The sequence below is a fragment of the Strix uralensis genome, chromosome 5 (genome assembly GCF_047716275.1).
Source record: "Strix uralensis isolate ZFMK-TIS-50842 chromosome 5, bStrUra1, whole genome shotgun sequence".
NCBI classification, from domain to species: domain Eukaryota; kingdom Metazoa; phylum Chordata; class Aves; order Strigiformes; family Strigidae; genus Strix; species Strix uralensis.
In genome coordinates this window covers 70,514,872-70,533,883 of record NC_133976.1, presented here as the reverse complement: position 1 = coordinate 70,533,883, position 19,012 = coordinate 70,514,872, and the positions used below count along the sequence as shown (strand labels likewise).

The window sequence follows — 19,012 nt, the reverse complement described above, 5'->3', positions numbered from 1 at the left end:
GGACACTTTTTTTCAGCAAATGTCTTCATTAGGAGGAAATTGTCAAGACCCTTCTGTTTTAAGCAATCTCTACAATTCCCAGGGAAGTTTTGCTCAGTTTTGTTTTACGACAACCAATTTTTGTTGACTTGAGATGGATTTTGCTACCTTAATTAATAAATAGCTTCATTAAAATATCAGTGCTGCTGAGATGCTGGGAGTTAATGGTTTAAATTTAGCCATGTAAGTTTGTTCAGGAACGCCGGGTGTCAGGCTGGAAGCTTTGCAAACTTTTAATAAAATACAGGTGGTACCACTGTTAATCTGTTTGCGATCTGATACGATGCACCTACAGGAGATGTCTGACCTTTGAGAAATACCGTCTGGAAAAACATTAGTATATTTAACAGGTATAAGGTGAAAGCAACAAATCATTTCTTTCCCTTGGGCCTTTCAGTTCAGCAGCAGACAATGTACGTGCACGTGTAATACCAGGGCAAGTCCAGCTCTCCTTCAGTAGCCCTCTGCCTCGGATGTTTGGCTCCTTATCTCAGGATTTACTTTCAAGTCGTGATAGGTTCAACAAGTGTGGGGGATTTGTCATGCAGTGAGTATGTGAAAACACAGAAATGCAATCTGTAGGGCCCCACTGCATGAAATGTAGAATATCCTCAATTTCCTTTGACTCCTCTTTGGGGCCCTAATGACAGACACAACCAGATAGAAGAGGATTAAGAAATATAATGGGGGGTGCACCCATGAACTGGAAAACGCGTGTGTGTTTTTAATATTTTTGTGGATCTTAGTGCTGTTGAGGCTGTGAAAAGGAAATCTTAGATGAGGATTTGGTGACACAAAGCACTGATCCCAGTCTGTTCCTCTGATTTCAGTCGAGAGTAGTTAACACCTCACACGAACTGTTAATATCTCGTTGACCCATGTATTTATTGTACAGAGATGAGGTATTTCTTAGTACCTGTGACTTTCTGGGCTGAGCAGTTGATGACTCAAGAGAACAAGATTCGTAATTTCTCTGCAGGAAGCTGCAGTGAAGAGGCAGGAGAATAATGTGCTGAGGTTGTGGTTCCACAACAGTCTGGGACCAGCCAAGTGTCGCCCTCATGGCCACGTCCTCCTCCTGCTTTTCTCTGTCTTTCCCTTGAGCTGGGCCTTTCACTCAGCCCAATCCTGTGCTGGGCGTATCAGCATGTTAAGATGCTAGAAAATTATTTTCTTTTGTCTTTGGCTTGTTGGGGTGGCTTTTTGGGGTGGGGAGGTGGGTGAGATTGCATCAGGAGGTGCTAGTTCTTTATGATCCCAGTTTGGAAAGGCACTCAGATTCTATAAAGCATCTCTTCAGATGCTGGTTTTCTGAGATCACATTCAAAAGAAAAGGAGGACAGTGTAGATAATCCTACAACCATTCAGATGCTGGGAGCCCCAAGCTGTGCAGCACTGAATGGGCCTGCGACTATGGCCCAGCTCACCCTGCACCTCCCGTCCGTGGAAAAGTCACCCCATTTGGTCATTTGAGCTCTGACAGGATTTTCCCAAAGAAGCCAACTCTATTCCTCATTTCCACTGTCAGACAAAAAGGGTGTTCACCTGAGAACTTGTCGCTGCACTCTTAGATAACGGCTAGGCCAGGCCTTATCTAACTGGACACAATATCCCTCTGAGGAAGATTTTAAATGGCCTCAGGCAGACGACATAGAACATGTTGCCGCAAGGCATCGTGTACTGCAATTTGAAACTGCGATGTCTAGTTAGGGGGGAGGAAACATTTTCAACACGTTTAGTCCTTGATTTTAAAAAGATATTTCTTGTCTGTTTTTTTACATTTTCTAACTCTCAGCTAAACCAGGTACTCTAGATTTTTCTTCTCTCAGTTAAGGAAAGTGAGGCCCAACTGCATGCATGTTTACAGTCACTAGTGTTAAAGGATTTTACCAGACTGTGGGTGTCTCTAGGCTTGCTTTATTAACAACTCAGAGTTGGGCCATCACCTCAGTGAGTGGCAACAGCTAACAAAAAGCACCCTCTATATATACGATATAACATACAATACAAAGAGTCTTTGGTGATTTTCCAGGAACTCTCAACTCTTAATTCATCATCCATTTCAAAAGTCCATTATATTCCACAGTTTCGGCTAGTTCTTATCGTGCCGTTCTAATTCCTCTTCGGACACCACTGTTTGCTGATGCAGTCTTCGGTCATCATGGTTACTGGTCTTCAGTATTGTTCCTAGAGCACCTGTGCTCTATAAACCAATATCTATTTATTAATTATTCCTGCTATTAATAATATCCGAAGAGAAAAGAGTTTTCTAAAGCTTGTTCGTTTTACAACTAGAGCCTTTATAAATGTAAATTATTAAAAATTAGATTTCTAAATAGAATAAAAATTACATCATTACCACCTGAGGTTTATGCAAGATACTCTCCATAAAGTAGGGTAGAGAACTGTATGACTGTATTTCTCATAGAACGGTAGAATCATTTCAGCTCGAAGGCACCCTGGAAGGTATCTGATCCATCCCCACGTTCTGAACAGTCACAATGAAGAAAGGCTCCAAGGAAGAAAAACACTTTTACATTCACAGTTACAGGTGCCACCCAGATAAGTGCTGGATCCCAGTGCTACAGAAAGAAGTTTGAAGGGCCCTCCTCCAAAACTGATTATGTTCTAAGAATGACCAAAGGTCAGGTAGATGCGAAAGGGGAAAAACACCTGAGACAGATGTAATTTCTATCTTTATGTAACAACTGGGTGTGAGGTTTGCTTCTTCAGAAAGCAATATTACAGTATCCTTCTTACCAGTCTTCCTCTCACTTTGATCTTGGTCTTTACCCAATCTTCTATCCTTTAGTTCAAAATGTGTGTAAAAACTATTTCAGTTAATTCTGGGAGTTTTGTGGTGAAGCTCATTTAGTTCCTAACACGGTTCTGCTGCCCTGCTAAAATGGCAAAATCTCAAGATTAAACTCAGACTGAGCCCCCAAACATCCGGCAAACAGCTAAACCGTCTAAAAATCTGGCTTTCACACCAAAACAGCTACTTTCTAGAATGGATCACTATTGTTGTTTACATTAAAAGTCCTCTGAAAGCTAAGTCAAACCAATAGTATTTATTCGTATTAGGAATTATGCCTTAAAACATAGTCTATAAAAATAACTTCAACTGTCAGTTTTTCATAACAGATTAAACTTAGTACATCTATTGAAGGCTATTGAAATTTGAAATGTTATAGTGCACTTCCTACATCTTATTTTCAGAATTTGTAATTTTATCACCTTTGGATTTTCCAGTTGATAATTCCCTTGTTTGAGTTTAGATTTTCCTTGTAAATTGAAGTACTCGCTTCATCTCTTTCTCCTGTGTACATTAGCGTTCTCCTTTTTTATTGACTCGCATGTCTTCTTGGCTCTGCTGTCAAAATAGAGAGACAGAACGTTTTGTGCGTAATTTATTAGAATAAAACAACATGCTCTTTCAGCAACATTTTCAGAAGTACACTATCAACACTTCTAGAAGCAACAGGAAAAAAAATCATTTCATCCTAATATAATCAGAATGGCCTAATGCTGCGTGTGGAACTGCCCTGGGTCAGCTCAGAGCAGCACTGACAGCGGGGCTGTCTGGGGGGTCTGAAACACAGGTGGGGGGAGACCTGTTGCTTTTACTAAAAAGATGGAATTGTATCAAGCAGTTACCTGAATGGTTGTTTTAAAGTGAGAGAACGTTTTTGCGTGTGGATTTCTTTTCCTCCAGTTTCGTGCATTATGGGATCCTGACGTGTATTTGTCTGAAGAAAACACATAGACGTTGTTTCTTACTTTCAGCTGCAATTGCAGGAAGGACTCTCTGAGCCTGATAGGTGAATTCAGTATGACGTTAGCTGAAGGACCAATGAATGCGTCGGGTGAATCCCACACCACCTCTGAAATACCAGCTAGTACTCAATACAGACTCCCTCTCTAGTCGTTTAAAGCTCATTTGGAATCTTGCAGCGTTCCCAGGAGGCTCACAGGACCTTCTGAATGGGGCGATCCCCCCATGGACGTCCTTGACTTGAACAAAGGGATGTTCCTGTGTTGAAAATCTACCCAAAGGCATCAATTGCTTTTAGATTAAACGAGTCGATAAGCCAATCTCCTGTCTTATCCCTGCTTGTGAAGAAAGCACAAGGTGCGGGGCAGCGTTATGTTTTTGTGCTGGGCAGTTGATTTTGCACCAGAGGACGCTGCCTAACTGTGACTAACCATGTTCTGTAAAACGGGCTTGAAAGTGAATATTATTAAATCTCTGGTGTTCTGTTAATTCCAGCTTAATTCCATTAGTTCAAATTATTAATTCCACAATAATCCAAACATTTTCAGTTTACACACTACATGTAAGCATTACCATAGTTTTGCATTTGGGTCCAAGGTCTTCTGTTTGTGTTGAGCTGATTCTTCTGCTTGGGGCACTTCCGACCGTGTGGATCGGGTACTGCTGAAAAGAAAGGTAGCAAAAATGTTAATGGTTGCTCTTAGGACAAAAATGCTGATCAGTCAAGCAAAAGATGTACAACTATGGTTACATCCAAAACAGACTTCCAGAAAGAAAGATACAAGACTCGGAATCCCACCAGTAGGCTTCTTGTCAAATGAATGACATAGCAGGTGCTATCAAGAGGACAGTAGAGTATTTCAAAGATGGAAAAGAGATGAAGGAATGTGGGGTGGGGGGGTGTCCCCATGGGCCCCCCGGGGTGTCCCTGTGTCCTCCATCCTGGTCGATGCCGTGGATGTACCAGTGGAGGCTGTTGGTGGCTTTCCTCATCAGCCCGGTGTGGTCCCCTTCCTGTGGGGTGGGGGGGACACACGGATGACAACAGGCTCCCCAGATCTGAGGGGAGTGGTTGTGGGGGGCATTGGGATGCCCCCCCTTCCCATGTATCCTCGAGAGTTTGGGGGTGCAGAGATAGGGGTGTGGTATCACACCGCCAAAAAACCCTGCAGGTGGTGGTGGGGACAGCAGGGACAGAGTGTGTGGGGCAGTTGGGGGGTGTGGGGGGGTGACAGTGCTGGGACCCCCCAAAGCTCCTGCAGGGGAAAGTAGGGATGTGGAGGAGGGATTTGGGGGTCCCAATGGGGGAACTGGGGGTGCAGTGGTGTTGAGAAGCCTGTGAATATAGTAAATACACGATTTCCTGTCACGGAAGCTACTAAAAGTCAGCTACAGGAGCCAGTGGAGAAAAGGCAGTAGGAAGGGGACTGGCGACTGGCAGAAGGGTTATGCCACAGGAGGCCGAGCTGCAGGAATTCTTTTGGAGGCGCTCTCAGCCAGGGTTAGGAAGGTGACTTGCTTTTAGAAATGTGAGAACCACTTGGACTGGTTTATTGCCTTTAGAGAATTTTAGTTCTCAATACCAGTTGGCAAAATTTTTCGTTGTAATTCTGTGAAAAATGCAGTATTTTGAGGGTCAGGGGGAAATCGTGATCTGCACATATCGGTGTGAGATTTGCTTTGTTCAGAAAGGTTCTGTAAAGTCAGGTTAGTTCCTAAGTGACCTACCTCACTGCATAAGTAGGAAAATTAGGTCCTTTACCCCGGAAACGGGAAGGTGGTGCTCTTGTCTGGATTTTTCTTTTTCTCCTGAATGGATGAAGCAGTAATTCCCCAATTCACAGGTCTCCAAAGTAGTAGCATGCACACCTTTGCCTGAACCATTTCCCTTCCCCTGAGCAGCACGTCGTTCTCTTCCTGAATGCACCCTACCCTTCTTCCCTGAAGCTCCCACCTGCTTGCTCTGGTGGAGATACTGCACATTACTAAGTTGCACGTTGTCACGGCTTCCGTGCAATTTAGCGTGTGCGATACTTTCACAGGCGTGCATGCACAGGGGTATGGCTGTGGCTTAAAGTTACTGCAGCTTTCCAATTTGGTGGGGCCTAATGACGTTGTGAAATGGTCTTAAACCCAGATCAGTATTTTGAGCGATGCCTTGAAACACGTGTTAGTGGAAGTCTGTTCTGTAATGCCAGGAGGATGAGTCCTGCTTGTTTAGCGTTTCAGAAGGGTTATCGTTATTTGCTTCATTTTCTTCATTTGCCATGTACATCTCCAACTGGATCAGATTTTTCATTGGTTCTCTACAAGTTCCTGAAAGTACTAGTTGTCTCCAAAGAGGAAACAGCAATCATATCCTTAACTGAAATTTGCCAGAAAGTCAAAGAGAGATTGGATAGGAAGAAAACCTACAGTGCCTTAATGGCTGCGAGAGCCTCTTACTGGTTTTTCAATTTCTGTTTACTAACATTTAAAGACGTCTGAAATGAGCTACCATGCAAAGAAAGAAAGAAAGAAAGAAAATCTCAGCGGTTCAAGGATCTAGCTGGTTTGCGGTGGCATCCTGGCAGTAATGATGGAGAAAATGGGGCGGTGATACAGTTCCCACAGAAAACAGTAATCTTCCAGCGTGTAAAACTAATGCTTAGGCAAAGCAAAACGTGTGCTCCTGTTTATTTTACTGCAACATTAGTCATGTCTCTTAGATTAATTTTTCAAAGATAACTCTTCACTGATTATGTTTGGACTGATTTTTTGCACACAACGTATGTTCTTTAGTAGCAGCAGTATCTTGCAGAAATCTCTCTTGTCACAGGAATGCATTTAATAGGACCTTACTGAAGTTTTATAAGCTCCACTTGTGTATGTTACGAGATGGGAATAGAATTGAAAAGGAGTCTGTCTTAATTAAACAACCTCCTCCTAGTCTAAAACTGGGAATAATAGATACTTTTTTTTTTAAACTGACATTGAGGAAAGGGAAGCTTCGGTTGAGTTACTGAAAAAAAAAAAGTAGAATGTAGTCTAGAACTCTAGAAGAGATGCTGCAACTGTTTCAGTACGTTTGCAGAACCAAACTGACAGTAACAGTCACCTGGTTATCCTAGTGGGATAGATAGCAGTATTTATCGGCTGATTGTTTTCGTAGCACTAACTACGTGACGTGCTCCTACCACTATTTTAGTCTTAAATATTCTCCTATATGAAAAAAAAAAAAAAAAGGGATTTATCTTCACCTGTATTTCCTTTTTCTTTTGTATCAAAAATCCTCGTTCTCCGTAAACACAGCTTTCTCTGTATTGCTTTACATACACATGACTTTAAGAAGTTATTCAAAGAATAATTCAAAGAAAAACAGATACTGAAAGAAAATTTTAGAAAACAATTGGTTTGCTCACGCTTAATCTTTACTCTTTTTCCAAATTTACCTGCAACCATGAAAAAATGTTCAGGATTGTACACACATGGTTTGGGTCAAGCATGCCACAAAGTCTGTAGGAATTTTGCAGTTGACTATCCCTAATTCACGAGATCATGCAAGTGCATAATGTGGTGCTGAAACAAACAGTTCTGTTCTCTGTGCCATGCAAACTGGCAGAGTGTAACACAGAAGCAGATTTGCACCATAGCATCTTAGAGCCTAGCCCTTTAATTATATATGGCACTCATGCAATTACCTATGTACGCTGCTTCTTCTACAACACCAACTTTTTTAAACAGTTATTTGTATGTCAGAGCTTATCTTTATTTGAATATTGGAGCTGGCAATCAGCAATTCTTTGCGGAGAGCTGGCAGACCTTGCGCAGGCCGGCTGGGCCTCCCTTGCCCGCCGGCGGGATGTCTGGATGCTTTGCCCCCTCTCAGGCACTGCCGAGCGCGGGGGGCTGTGCCACGTCCCAGGCATTGGCTCGGTGGAGGGTCGCTGAGGACCCCCGACCCTCCTGGAACATGGTTGCCACCGTCTCGTCGAGGGGAACCCAGGCACGGGATGAGGAGGGGGCTGGAGCCCAGGGCTCACGAGGGGAGGTGGAGGGCAGTCCCTGTGCCCAAGGGGCAGCCTTTCTCTTGGGCAAGCACCATGGCAGGTGGGAGTGAGCCCCAGGAAAGGGGCCCTCAGTGCCCGCGACCCTCCTCCTTCTCCCACATTTGGGCATCTCTCAGGCCACAGGCCCGCCACGCCCAGCCCCGCCACAGTTGGCCACACCCATTGGCCGCCGTCACAGTCGACATCACAATGGCTTCTGTCACCAGCCACCTCACGGGGCCCTATAAAAAGAGGGACCCTGCAGCTGGCCCACCAGTTGCCGAGCTTACAGGCCCTCAGAAGCCAAGCATGCTTGGACAGGAGAGGAGCCAGAGCAGCGAGGCAGATGGCTGCCCACCTTTGCGTGGGACAGCGCAGAGACCGGTCCCACCGCCGCCAAAGAGGGAGGCACCTGCCAGGAGCCTGAAGGAGGGCAGTCCGTGGAGGAGGAGGAACAACATCACCCCTCGTGCCATGGGCGTGATTGGCAAGCGGCACCTGGCTGCAGGCCCACCAGGGTACGGCGTGGGGCCCAAGCGTGTGTTCAGCGAGGCAGATGGCCGCCCACCTTTGCGTCAGAGCCGCATCCCGCAACCTCCCTGGATGAGGAGGCGGTGGCAGTGGAGGAGGAACGTCATCACCCCTCGTGCCACGGGTGCGATCGTCCCCGCTACTCGCGCTATCAGCAAGCTGCACCTGGCTGCAGGCCCACCAGGGTATGGTGTGGGGCCCAAGCGTGTGTGCCTGCCAGGGAGCAGCTGGAGCAGCGAGGCAGATGGCTGCCCACCTTTGTCGGTGGCATCACAGAGCCGTGTCCCGCAACCTCCCTGGATGAGGAGGCAGTGGCAGTGGAGGAGGAACGTCATCACCCCTCGTGCCACAGGTGCGATCGACCCCGCTACTCGCTCTGGCGGCAAGCGGCACCTGGATGCAGGCCCAGCGGAGAACAGCGTGGGGCCCAAACGTGTGTGCCTGCCAGGGAGCAGCCAGAGCAGCGAGGCAGGTGGCCACCCACCTTTGTCGGTGGCAGCAGAGAGAAGCTTCCCACCACCGCCAAAGAGGAAGGCACCTCCCAGGAGTCTGAAAGAGGACCTTCAGTGGAGGAGGAGGAGGAACACCAGCCTTCGTGCCATGAGAACCACTGTCTGCTCTCATGCAACCAGCGTTGGCCATCACACAGCTGTGGACACACGGGGGAACAGCATGGGGCCCCGCCGTGACTATCTGCCGAGACATGGTGTGAGGCCCAGGCGTGACAGTGCACCAAACAACGGCGTGGAGCCCATGGAGGTGGATCCACCGATTCCTTACAAGCTGCCCAGGCGTGACAGTGCACCAGAGGACAGCGTGCATCCCATGGAGGTGGATCCACCGGCTCCCTACCAGCTGCCCAGGCGTGACAGCCCATCAAATGACGGCGTGGAGCCCATGGAGGTGGATCCACTGGCTCCCTACCAGCTGCCCAGGTGTGGCAGCGCACCAGAGGACGGTGTCAAGCCCATGGAGGTGGATCCACCTCAATAAACAACAACAGAATAAGAAAGCTTCCAGCCTCTCTTATTTGGCACTTAGGCGGACTGCATCTGCACTCCTGTTACCTCTGCCTTTTAGTAGGAGGCTCTTTTCTGGAAACTTCCCATTTCCATGCCCACCTTTGTGCTTTGGCGGTGCTTTACTGTGGCAGCTGCAGCATGGACTCTTCATGAAATCCTGAAAGAAAAAAGAGTGTATTGTTGCATTGGTACATACTTATGCTCTCGGATGCTGTCAGTAAAGCTCTTCATAGTTAACAAATCAGCAATCAGACAGCTATCAACCTTTTCTCCTATGAGCGTAAGACCACTCTAACACGCGCTGTGCAGACCAATCACCCTCTTGTTCACGTGCTGTTCTTGGGGCAGTAACTTCTCACAGTTCAGTACTTTTCCACAGTTCAGTGTTGCAGCTGTCCGTTGTTTTTCCCTGCCACCTTGGCATAGCTCAGCAGCCTCTTGTTTTTCTTCCAAGGCCTGTTTTTCATCAAAGCCAAGCTATTTCTCAGAGGCTGTGCAAGGCTGACAGGCCAATGCCTCCCACATCTCCCCTTTCTTTGTTTTGCAGCTGCACCTGCAAGACTTGTTTCAAGACTTTATCAATTAAGGGTTCGGCAAACTTCAAAAAACACAGCATATTCAAAATAGTTCTACAGAAGGCTAGAAACAATACAGCATTTACAGTTACTACTTAAAAAAAGTAGGCTAATTTCACTGCCCATAATTAAGGGATATGACTAAATACTACGAAAATCAAGAGTAAGGAAAATACAGAATAGCACACTTACTTAATGGGGTACTAATATTCAGATCCGCAATTGCTGGGGAACCCTGGATGCAGCGAGGATTCGGAGTACCTTTCCTTGCAAACTGGAAATCCTACGCGGTGCATCCACCCATAGGTGAGGCATCCAAAGTCGCTGCAAGCAGGTCCAGCCTCATCTATCTAAATCAGCAGGTGTCGCGGATGAAAGTATTGACACGGTAATATTTAGTAAGAAATCTAGGTTTATTAATAACTAACAGCAATTTATTATTATAAAATAATAATAAATACTAAAAGAAAGAAAAGTGACTTATTCAGATTCTAAAATGACAAGATTCACACAAAACAGAACAGACAAACATACAGAAACAAAGGTGTTTGGATTCAATAGAATGAACACGGACATACACAGAAACAAGGGTACGTACACACACACACACACAAACAAGGGTACATGTACACACACACACAAACAAGGGTACATGTACACACACACACAAACAAGGGTACATGTACACACACACACAAACAAGGGTATGTACACACACACACAAACAAGGGTACATGTACACACACACACAAACAAGGGTGTATGTACACACACACACAAACAAGGGTATGTACACACACACACAAACAAGGGTATGTACACACACACACTAACAAGGGTATGTACACACACACACACACAGAAACAAGGGTACATGTACACACACACACACACAGAAACAAGGGTACGTGTACACCACCCCCCCCCCCCCCTCCCAGTAAAGAGAAGCTAGCTCAAAGAAAATTTCCCTCTGGAGTTTAGAGCAAATACTCACAATGCCTTGGCATTCCTCAACGGGCGATAATTGAGACTCGAGCGGGGGACTTCACCCTGGCCTTCTGTCTGGAGCAGACGACACCTTAAGGGTTTGGTACCTGAGAGGCGTCCCAGCTCAGGGGAGATGCTGGTCACAGGCCCCCTGCGATCCAGGAGAGCTCAAAGGGTCTCCCTGGTGGTCGCCATTTATAGGGTCCAAGATAATTGACTTTTGTCAAATGCCTTCTGGTGCCTTCCAGCGGTTACACAAGAATTTGATTAATGTGCGACTCTGCTATTGTTCCCATTTGACCACATCCCAGGCACAGGTGTGCCAGGCCCTTAGGAGTTGATGGGCCATTTTAACCGATTCCGAGCAATCGGGAGGGGCAGGAGCCAGGCTCGTTAACATTGTCAGTCCTTATCTCCATGGATTGGTGTATAGCTCGGGGGATGTGACTGGAATCGCACCTAGCACCAAGCAGCCCAACAAAGAGGGGCGGGGGGAGGTAAGAATTGCACCACCACAGCAGGCCAAAATAACTGGCACTTTTCTTGGAGCGGAAACATCTGATTTCATCCTCCTGTTGGGTTCCACCCAGAGCCTGGCCACCACTCACGGGGGAAAACCAGGGCAGTTTCTAATAAGGTTAAAGGCTTGAGCTCTTAATTCTTAATATTGCTAGACAAAGAAAGTTGAATACACACATTCTTACAGCATTTCATCCTTATTAATAACTGCATTTTGTCTAAGCTACATCTTTCACTAGTGACTAGTAAGCCTATATATTTCATTAGGAGTTGCAATTACTGTCAGCATTTTCTCTTAAAAGAGTTGGCAACTGTAGTGTGATTAAGGACAGACATAGTGTATTTTGTCCTGTTGCAGCAGCAAGCATTACCCATACATTCTGCTTAAATGATCAGTCGAAGAGACCGCAAACTGTCGGTACAGGGGCACCCACAGCACCCACAGCCGGCTCCCGAGTGTCCACCAAAAGCTGCCTCTCACGCCTCAGGTGTGGTCGCACACACCTTGCCGGTAACCTCCGGGGACCGTGACCTGTGGAGACACAAGCATAACCTCTTCCCCAGGTTATTAAAGGATCTGGTCCTTCCCAGTTACCGCTTTCCAGGTTTTTTGCTAACACTTGAGCCTTGCCCTGGACTTGTTGTTGATCTGGTATCTGCGACGAGAAGTGACGCAATATTGGTGGCACCTGTGAGACAGGGGAAATGTTTAAAAGGTTCATGGCATATAATGCCTTATTTAGCCTTTTGTGAGGTGTAGATTGATACCCTCCCTCTCCCCCTTTTTGTTGTTGTAATAGACGCTTTAGCGTGCCGTGCCTACGCTCCACAACGGCCCGTCCGGTCGGTGAGTGGGGAATGCCGGTCAGATGCTTGACTCCCCACTGTTGAAAGAAAGAAAAAAGAGAAACAGAAACATAAGCAGGCCCATTGTCTGTCTTAATCTGTCGTGGCACGCCCAAGGAAGCAAATGCAGCTAAAAAGTGTCTTTGCACATCGCGTGCTTTTTCACCTGTATGGCAGGACGCAAACACTGCTCCAGAAAAGGTATCAACAGACACATGTACATATTTTAACGTTCCAAATGCCACGAAGTGAGTGATGTCGGATTGCCATAATTCTGAGGAGGCGAGTCCCCGAGGGTTACCACCACTAGCTGCTGAAGAGAGGGAGTCCTTCTGGCACTCAGGGAAGTGGCAATGATGTCTTTAGCCTGACGCCTTGATAAAGCAAACTGGTTTTGTATTGCCCTGGTGTTTTGGTGGGAAAATGCATGTGAAAGCCGAGCTTGCTCAAAGACATTAGGTACCACCTGTGCCACCAGAGTCGACGCGTCTGCTCGTCGACTGCCTTCAGCCAAAGGTCCAGGTAGTGCAGTATGCACTCGGATATGTACAATAAAACAAGAAGTCTTGCGATTATTTAATAATCGTAAAAGGGTGTGCATTAATGAATATAACAGTGGATTATTAACGTCCTTCAAACACAAATTTTCTATACGCTGTACAAGATTGGCAACATAAGCAGAATCAGTAACAATGTTATTTGGGGTGTCCCAGTGTTGAAATACACAGACTACTGCAGCTAGCTCAACGATCTGTGGCGATCCCGGGGACTGATTGCCAAATCTGAGTGTGCAGATCTTGCCATACTATGACTGATTTTCCCATTTTTCCAGATCCATCAGTAAACACAGTTAAGGCTTGCAACGGTACGTCGCTGACAAGGGACGCCGCATCCCAGTGTCAGCACCTTCTGTAAAAAACTGCCGCTTCTGGTGTTCGGGGCGGGGGCGGGCGGGCGCGGGCCGAGAGCACGGTGCCGGGCTCGGCCGCAGGCGGTCGCCCCGCAGTGGGGGGCTCGGGGAGGCCCGGGGCCACCGCCACCAACTCCGCGCTTGCAGGTGTGGGGGCGCGAATGCTGAGTACAGAGATCCACACACTCGGTTTTGCAGATAGAATACTGTGCCGGCGTTAATACCATTTTTAAAAGTGCCAGCCAATCCCATGGATCAATTGATATCCATGAGCGATTGCCTCCAGTATACCTGTTGTAAATGATTTTCGAAGCCCATCCCCACTAATGCTTTTCTGCAGTTCCTTAACAACAGAAAATTGCAGTCCTTCCCAACGTGGCTGACATCCCAGCTCCCAAATTCCAGGAGCAACAATCTTTCTCGCCATGTCTGTATCCCCTTGCGCCAAGGTTTCTTGCCTCGCTTTTACTCACAGATCATGCCCAGCTAGGGGAGGACACAGGCCAGGTTCTCTTTTAGGATTTACAGTGTCAGGGTCTGAAAGATTATCACAGTCAAAAGACCCAGCACATAAAGCTTGCTGCAGGGGTTCAGGACATGTGTCCTCGCCCTCTGTGTCCTCATCCTCTGTCTTAACAGACTGGCCGCGTTCCTTATCTTGTCTTTTTATTATCTCAAAAAGAGATCTCCATGTCAGTAAGAGTTCTGCCGCAACCCGATTCCCTCACGTTGCACACTCCCACAGTCTTCCTCCTGCTTTATCCCATATCGGAACAGGGAATATAGTAACCGCGGCTGCTACCCACTTTAAAATTCTCTTCAAGGCTGCGAGCTAATATGCGCTTTATGTTTAGCTAACAGTCTTTCCATCAGTGCAACCACTGACTTTTCTTCCGAGGGTATTGACCTACCCATCGCTTCCCCACAGCTCACCTTGCTCACCCTGCAACGGTGATTAATGCTGGCTCGTGCTTCCTCACAGCAGCTCTGAAGTTCTGAGGAGTTTGCCACCGGAGTGATCCAAGCAGGTCACACTAATCGCCCTCCTCACACGGGGCACCATTTGTGGCAATTGAGGCACGGACTCTCCATGAAGTGCAGAAGGAAAGACCCTTTATTATTACAATAGTACATACTTATGCTCTGGTCAAAGCTCTTACTTCATAATTAGCAAATCAGCAATTAGGCAGCTCTCAACCTTTTCTCCTAGCAGCATAAGACCACTCTAACACGCGCTGCGCAGACCAATCATCTTCTCGTTCACGCGCTGTTCACGCGGCGGTAACTTTTCCCAGTTCAGTGTTGCAGCTGTCCGTTGTTTTTCCCTGCCACCTTGGCACAACTCGGCAGTTCCTTATCTTTCTCCCAAGGCCTGTTTCTCATCCAAGCCTTGCTGCTTGTCAGGGGCTGCGCAGAGCTAAGAGGCCGACGTCGAGTTGCCTGTCTGCCACAACAGATCACGGTGCACGTATTGTATTTGTACACTTTGACCATACGAATACACGTTTACTGTAACGACCAGCGGTTAGTTTCTTATCACAGGGGAGGGACACCCCAATTTCAGCCCCTCCCCGCCCCCCCCCCCCCCTCATCTTTGAACGCAGAGAGGGGGCAGGTGTACGACCTGCGGCTGGACGTGGCCCACTTGGCCCTGCGCCCCATCGGCCTCCGCCAGCCCATCCACACCACGGTCACCGACCACAGTGTTGCATTCCTCACCAGTACTGCCCCCTAAATCCCCCAAATTGACCCAAAACCCCACCCCTCCTACAGGTGTGAGCCTGGCGGTGCCCTGCCCAGCCAGTGCCTGTGCCCCTGCCAGTCAAGGTAAACATGAGGGTCCCGAGGGAGTCCCTGCCATTGTTCAGGCCCACAGGTTCCCTTTCAGCATCTAAACCCTCACTTGTAGGGCAGAAAGCATCAGTTTAGGGTCCAAAGCCCCACTGATAGTGTCCAAAGCCTCAATTTTCCTTTCCTAAGTCTTAGTTTCGGCTTCCAAAGCCTCATTTTTACAGTCCAAAGGCTCAACTGTAGTTTGCAAAGTCTCCTTTCTAGAGTCCAAAGCGGCATTTTGACTCTCCAATATCTCATTGTCAGGCTCCAAAGCAGCATTTTTAGGATGCGGCCAGCCATTCTGAGGGTCCAAGCTGCCATCTTGAGTGTCCAAACCCCTCCTTTTTATGCTCCAAACCCCTCTCATGGAACCCAAAGCCTCATTTTTTGGGTACAAACCCTCATTTATATGTTCCAAACCCCAGCTTTTAAAGGCCACAGACTGGTTTCAGGGGTCCAGAGCATCATTTGGAAAGCCCAAAGTCTGACGTTGAAGGTCCAAAGCCTCAATTTTAGAAGGCAGACCCTTATTTCTAGGGTCCCAACTTGTCTTTTATTACCCAGAGCCTTTTTGTAGAGCCCAGACTTTCATTTTTAGCGTCTAAACCCTCACTTCTTGGGCAGAGCGCAGCCATTTAGGGTCCAAAGCTGCACTGACAGCGTCGGAAGCCTCCCTTTTCCTTTCCTAAGTGTTAGCTCTGGCTTCCAAAGCCTCATTTTGGTGGTGCAAAGGCTCAACTGTTGTCTGCAGCATGTCCTGTGAAGGAGTTTGCGTGTGCCCCCGTGGGAGGTGCGTTCTACGAGCGCACGCGTCGCTGGGTGCACGCTGTGAGCTTGCAGGTGGGCGCAGGGGTGGGTGCACGCGGGGTGCGTGCGTGCGGGGCGTGTGGGTGTGTGCATTCCGCGTGCGTGTGTGCTGCAGCGTGCGCACGCGCTGCCTGTGCGCGTGTGTTGCGTGTGCGCGCGCACGCTCGGGGGGTGTGTGTGTGTGAACACTGCGCGTTGCGCTCTGTGTTGCAGACGTGCGTCTCCCGGGAGTGTGTGCGTGCGCACGTGCCCCAGAGCTGTCTGCGTGTGGCATGGATTTTTCCTATCCTCTTTCTGGCCCCGCTGTGTCAGTCTTCTCCGTGCCGTGGTGGCTCTGAGCACCCTCCTCTCGGACCAGGCTCGGGTTCAGCCCTTTGGAGTGACTCTTTGCCTTTGTGGCCGACGTGGCTGCCTGCGGCCTCATTTTGCAGGTGGCAGGCATGGAAGTCCTTGCCTTGCACAGGAGACTGAATTGGACTGCAGCGTGGTTAGCTGTGAAAATTGGAAGCTTTATTTGAAGAAGTAAGTCATGTTGAGCGTTTGTGTGCGCTCAGAGGAGCGTGGGCAGGACGGAGCAGGCCTTTGACACTGAGGCTGCCTTTGGGTGCGCAGGCAGTGAGTGCCCCAGCAGGAGATGGCCGTGGTACACTGCAGCCTGCGCTGGATCCCATTCCTCCTGCTGCTCAAGCCTTCTTCCCCTTTAGGATCTGCAGGAGCTCCTGCAGCCGGCTAAAGAATTGCAGCAGCTTCTGGAGTGGAAAGGGGCAGGAGCTAAACCAGCCCGACTGTGCTGGTGTTGGGCTGGGCCTCTGCAAGGGGGTTGAGGTGGTGATAAAAGGACTCCATGGCCGTGATGTTGGAGCAGCCCTTGCTGTTGAGTAGAGTCCCATCTGTACCAGGATCCAGTCGTAGAAGTGCTGAGTGGAGGTGTAGATTCCGGGCCGTTTGGCTCTGGCACAGCCTCTCCCCCAGCTGGTCACCCCAACAAGCCAGAAGTAGTCAGCAGTCTTGTCTTTGCAGACGAGAGGACCACCGCTGTCACCCTGCAGCAGAGGAATGAGGGTCAAGGTGGTGTCGGGTGGCCGCTGGCAGCAGTAGGGCCGGCTCCTTCTCTCTGCCAGCACCTGCCAGAGCTGTATGCGCTGCACGGAGAGGCTCTGCTCGGGTGCTGGGGCCTCCGGGACCTTGTCTGGGAGAGGGTCGTGGGCCCGTGGGGTAGGACTGGCGCTCATCTCTGCACAGCGATGCTGGCTGTGTGGAAGAGGGATGTTCCAGGACTGGGAGCTGGACCTCGCAGCTGCCAGGAGCGCTGGATGGGCTTTCTGGGCAGAGTCGTGGGCCTCTGGGACAAGTGGGGCCCTGGGCAAGGACATGCAGCTGGGGAAGGGGAGCCCCAGCAGCGGTGGGGCCCCAGGGGTGGGAGGGCGACTTGGTGGGCAAAGCCCACGCCGGGGTGCGTTTGGGCGGCTGTGCCGGGGCTGCGTGTGCCGCTGGGCGCTGCCTTGTCGCAGGCTCCTACCTGGCAGGTGTCGATGCCGCCCTGCGGATAGCCAGCGCACAGGTTGTAGGGGTGGACGGCCCCTCGGTACCACCGGCTGCTGTTGCAGAGGTTGGGGTCGATGAGGTGGACCTTGGCCTCCTGCAGGACATCCGTGGTTCCTGCGGCTGCAAGGACAGAAAGGAATTAACACGCGGCAGCTCGTTGCCAGGTCTCCTGCCCTGTGTGGGTGAACCCCTTTGCTGGGGCTTGGCTTTGCATGGTGAGAGACATTGTACTGGTGTTGGCCTTCTGTCTCGCCTTGGGCCCTGGGCCAGGCCCATGTCTCCGTGGGCATACGTCCCCACAGCCAGACTGTGGCTCTCGCCTCTGCTGTCAGGAAGCCCAGCCCGCCTCCCCCCGTGTGCCGAGCTCACGCTCGGGACGCGAGCGCTCTTTGTGAACTCACATCTCGCCGTCGTGGCCCCCCAGCCACTGATGTAGCAGTTTGTCAGCTCTGACACTCTCAGCGAGGCGTCGGGCACGCAGGCAAGCTGTACATAGTAGCCGCACTGCACAGGCTGGTCCAACTGCAGCAGCGCAATGTCGTTCCTCTTGGTGATGTTGCTGTAGCGCGGGTGAACCAGCAGCCGCTTAATACTGCGTACTTGGGTCTCCGGGCCCGGCTGAGTCAAGTGGTTGGCCCCAACCACCACGCGCCACATGGCGATGTGCCTGGAAGGCAGATGGGGAGAGGGCTCAGAGGGAGCCGAGCCACGTGCTGCAGCAGTCCAGCAGTTCCCTGCCCTTTGCTTCAGACGGGGGAGAGGAAAGCAGTGCTACGGAGGGTGCGACTGCCCTAGCACGCCTTGGGCTCAAGGCGTGTCGAGCTGGAGGCTGCTAGGAAGCCGTGGCAAGAGCCCAGCCCTCTCCCAAGCAGTCTCTCAGCCAGGCTCTGCAGTGCCCAGGCACTTGGTGTACCACAAAGAAAGGGGACGGGCGTAGCACGTGGTGCTGCGGATGGGGCACCTGCGAGTGCTGGGGGGATATCCCCGTGCCTGACCCTCCTTACCTGGCCTCGAGGAAGCAGTGGGCTGCTGTGAGGACCCACTGTGGGCTGACGAGGGACCCTCCGCACACATGCCCCGTGCCTGCTTCCCAGGGATCCTGGATGCTGACGATCCAGGGCCAGGCCCCTGGCTGGGCACCTGTGCCACCCACAACGCGTGACGTGCCGTAGTAAGCGCCGTAGTAAGCATCGATGGGCCGGAGCCCGCAGGTCCTGTAACCAGAAACTCATCACCGTCCTGCTCGATGGCTCGCTGCTGTTGCGGCTGAAGGTCAGCCGTCTGCCCTCCCCACGAGGCGCTGAATGGACAGCGAGGCCAGGGGACCCCGTGGGGCGGGCGGGCGTCCGCCCCCGTTTCTGCTTTAGCCCCGCAGGCAAGTTGTGCCAGCAGCCCGGGTGCTGCAAGGAACCGAGGCTCCCGCGTGAGGCTGCGGAAGCCGTGGTGTGGCCACGGGGGACAAGCAGGCACCCTCCAGGGAACGCCATCAGGTTGCCCAGGCTCCCTCCCAGAGCCTCGGCCCACTTACCCACAGCTCTCCCACGCGCCATGCGCAGGCCAGCGCAGGGCCAGCAGGATGAGGAGGAGGAGTAGAC

The 19,012-nt window shown here is 50.0% G+C and overlaps 1 long non-coding RNA gene across 1 annotated transcript; it reads right to left on the bottom strand.

Moving 5' to 3' along the window:
- Window positions 1-1,935: 1,935 nt before the first annotated feature.
- Window positions 1,936-3,395, bottom strand: LOC141943804 (uncharacterized). The gene is made up of 2 exons (XR_012629055.1): window positions 3,277-3,395; window positions 1,936-2,242 (listed from the first exon to the last, which is right to left on the bottom strand). It is a non-coding gene; the product is annotated as an uncharacterized LOC141943804 (long non-coding RNA).
- Window positions 3,396-19,012: the final 15,617 nt, after the last annotated feature.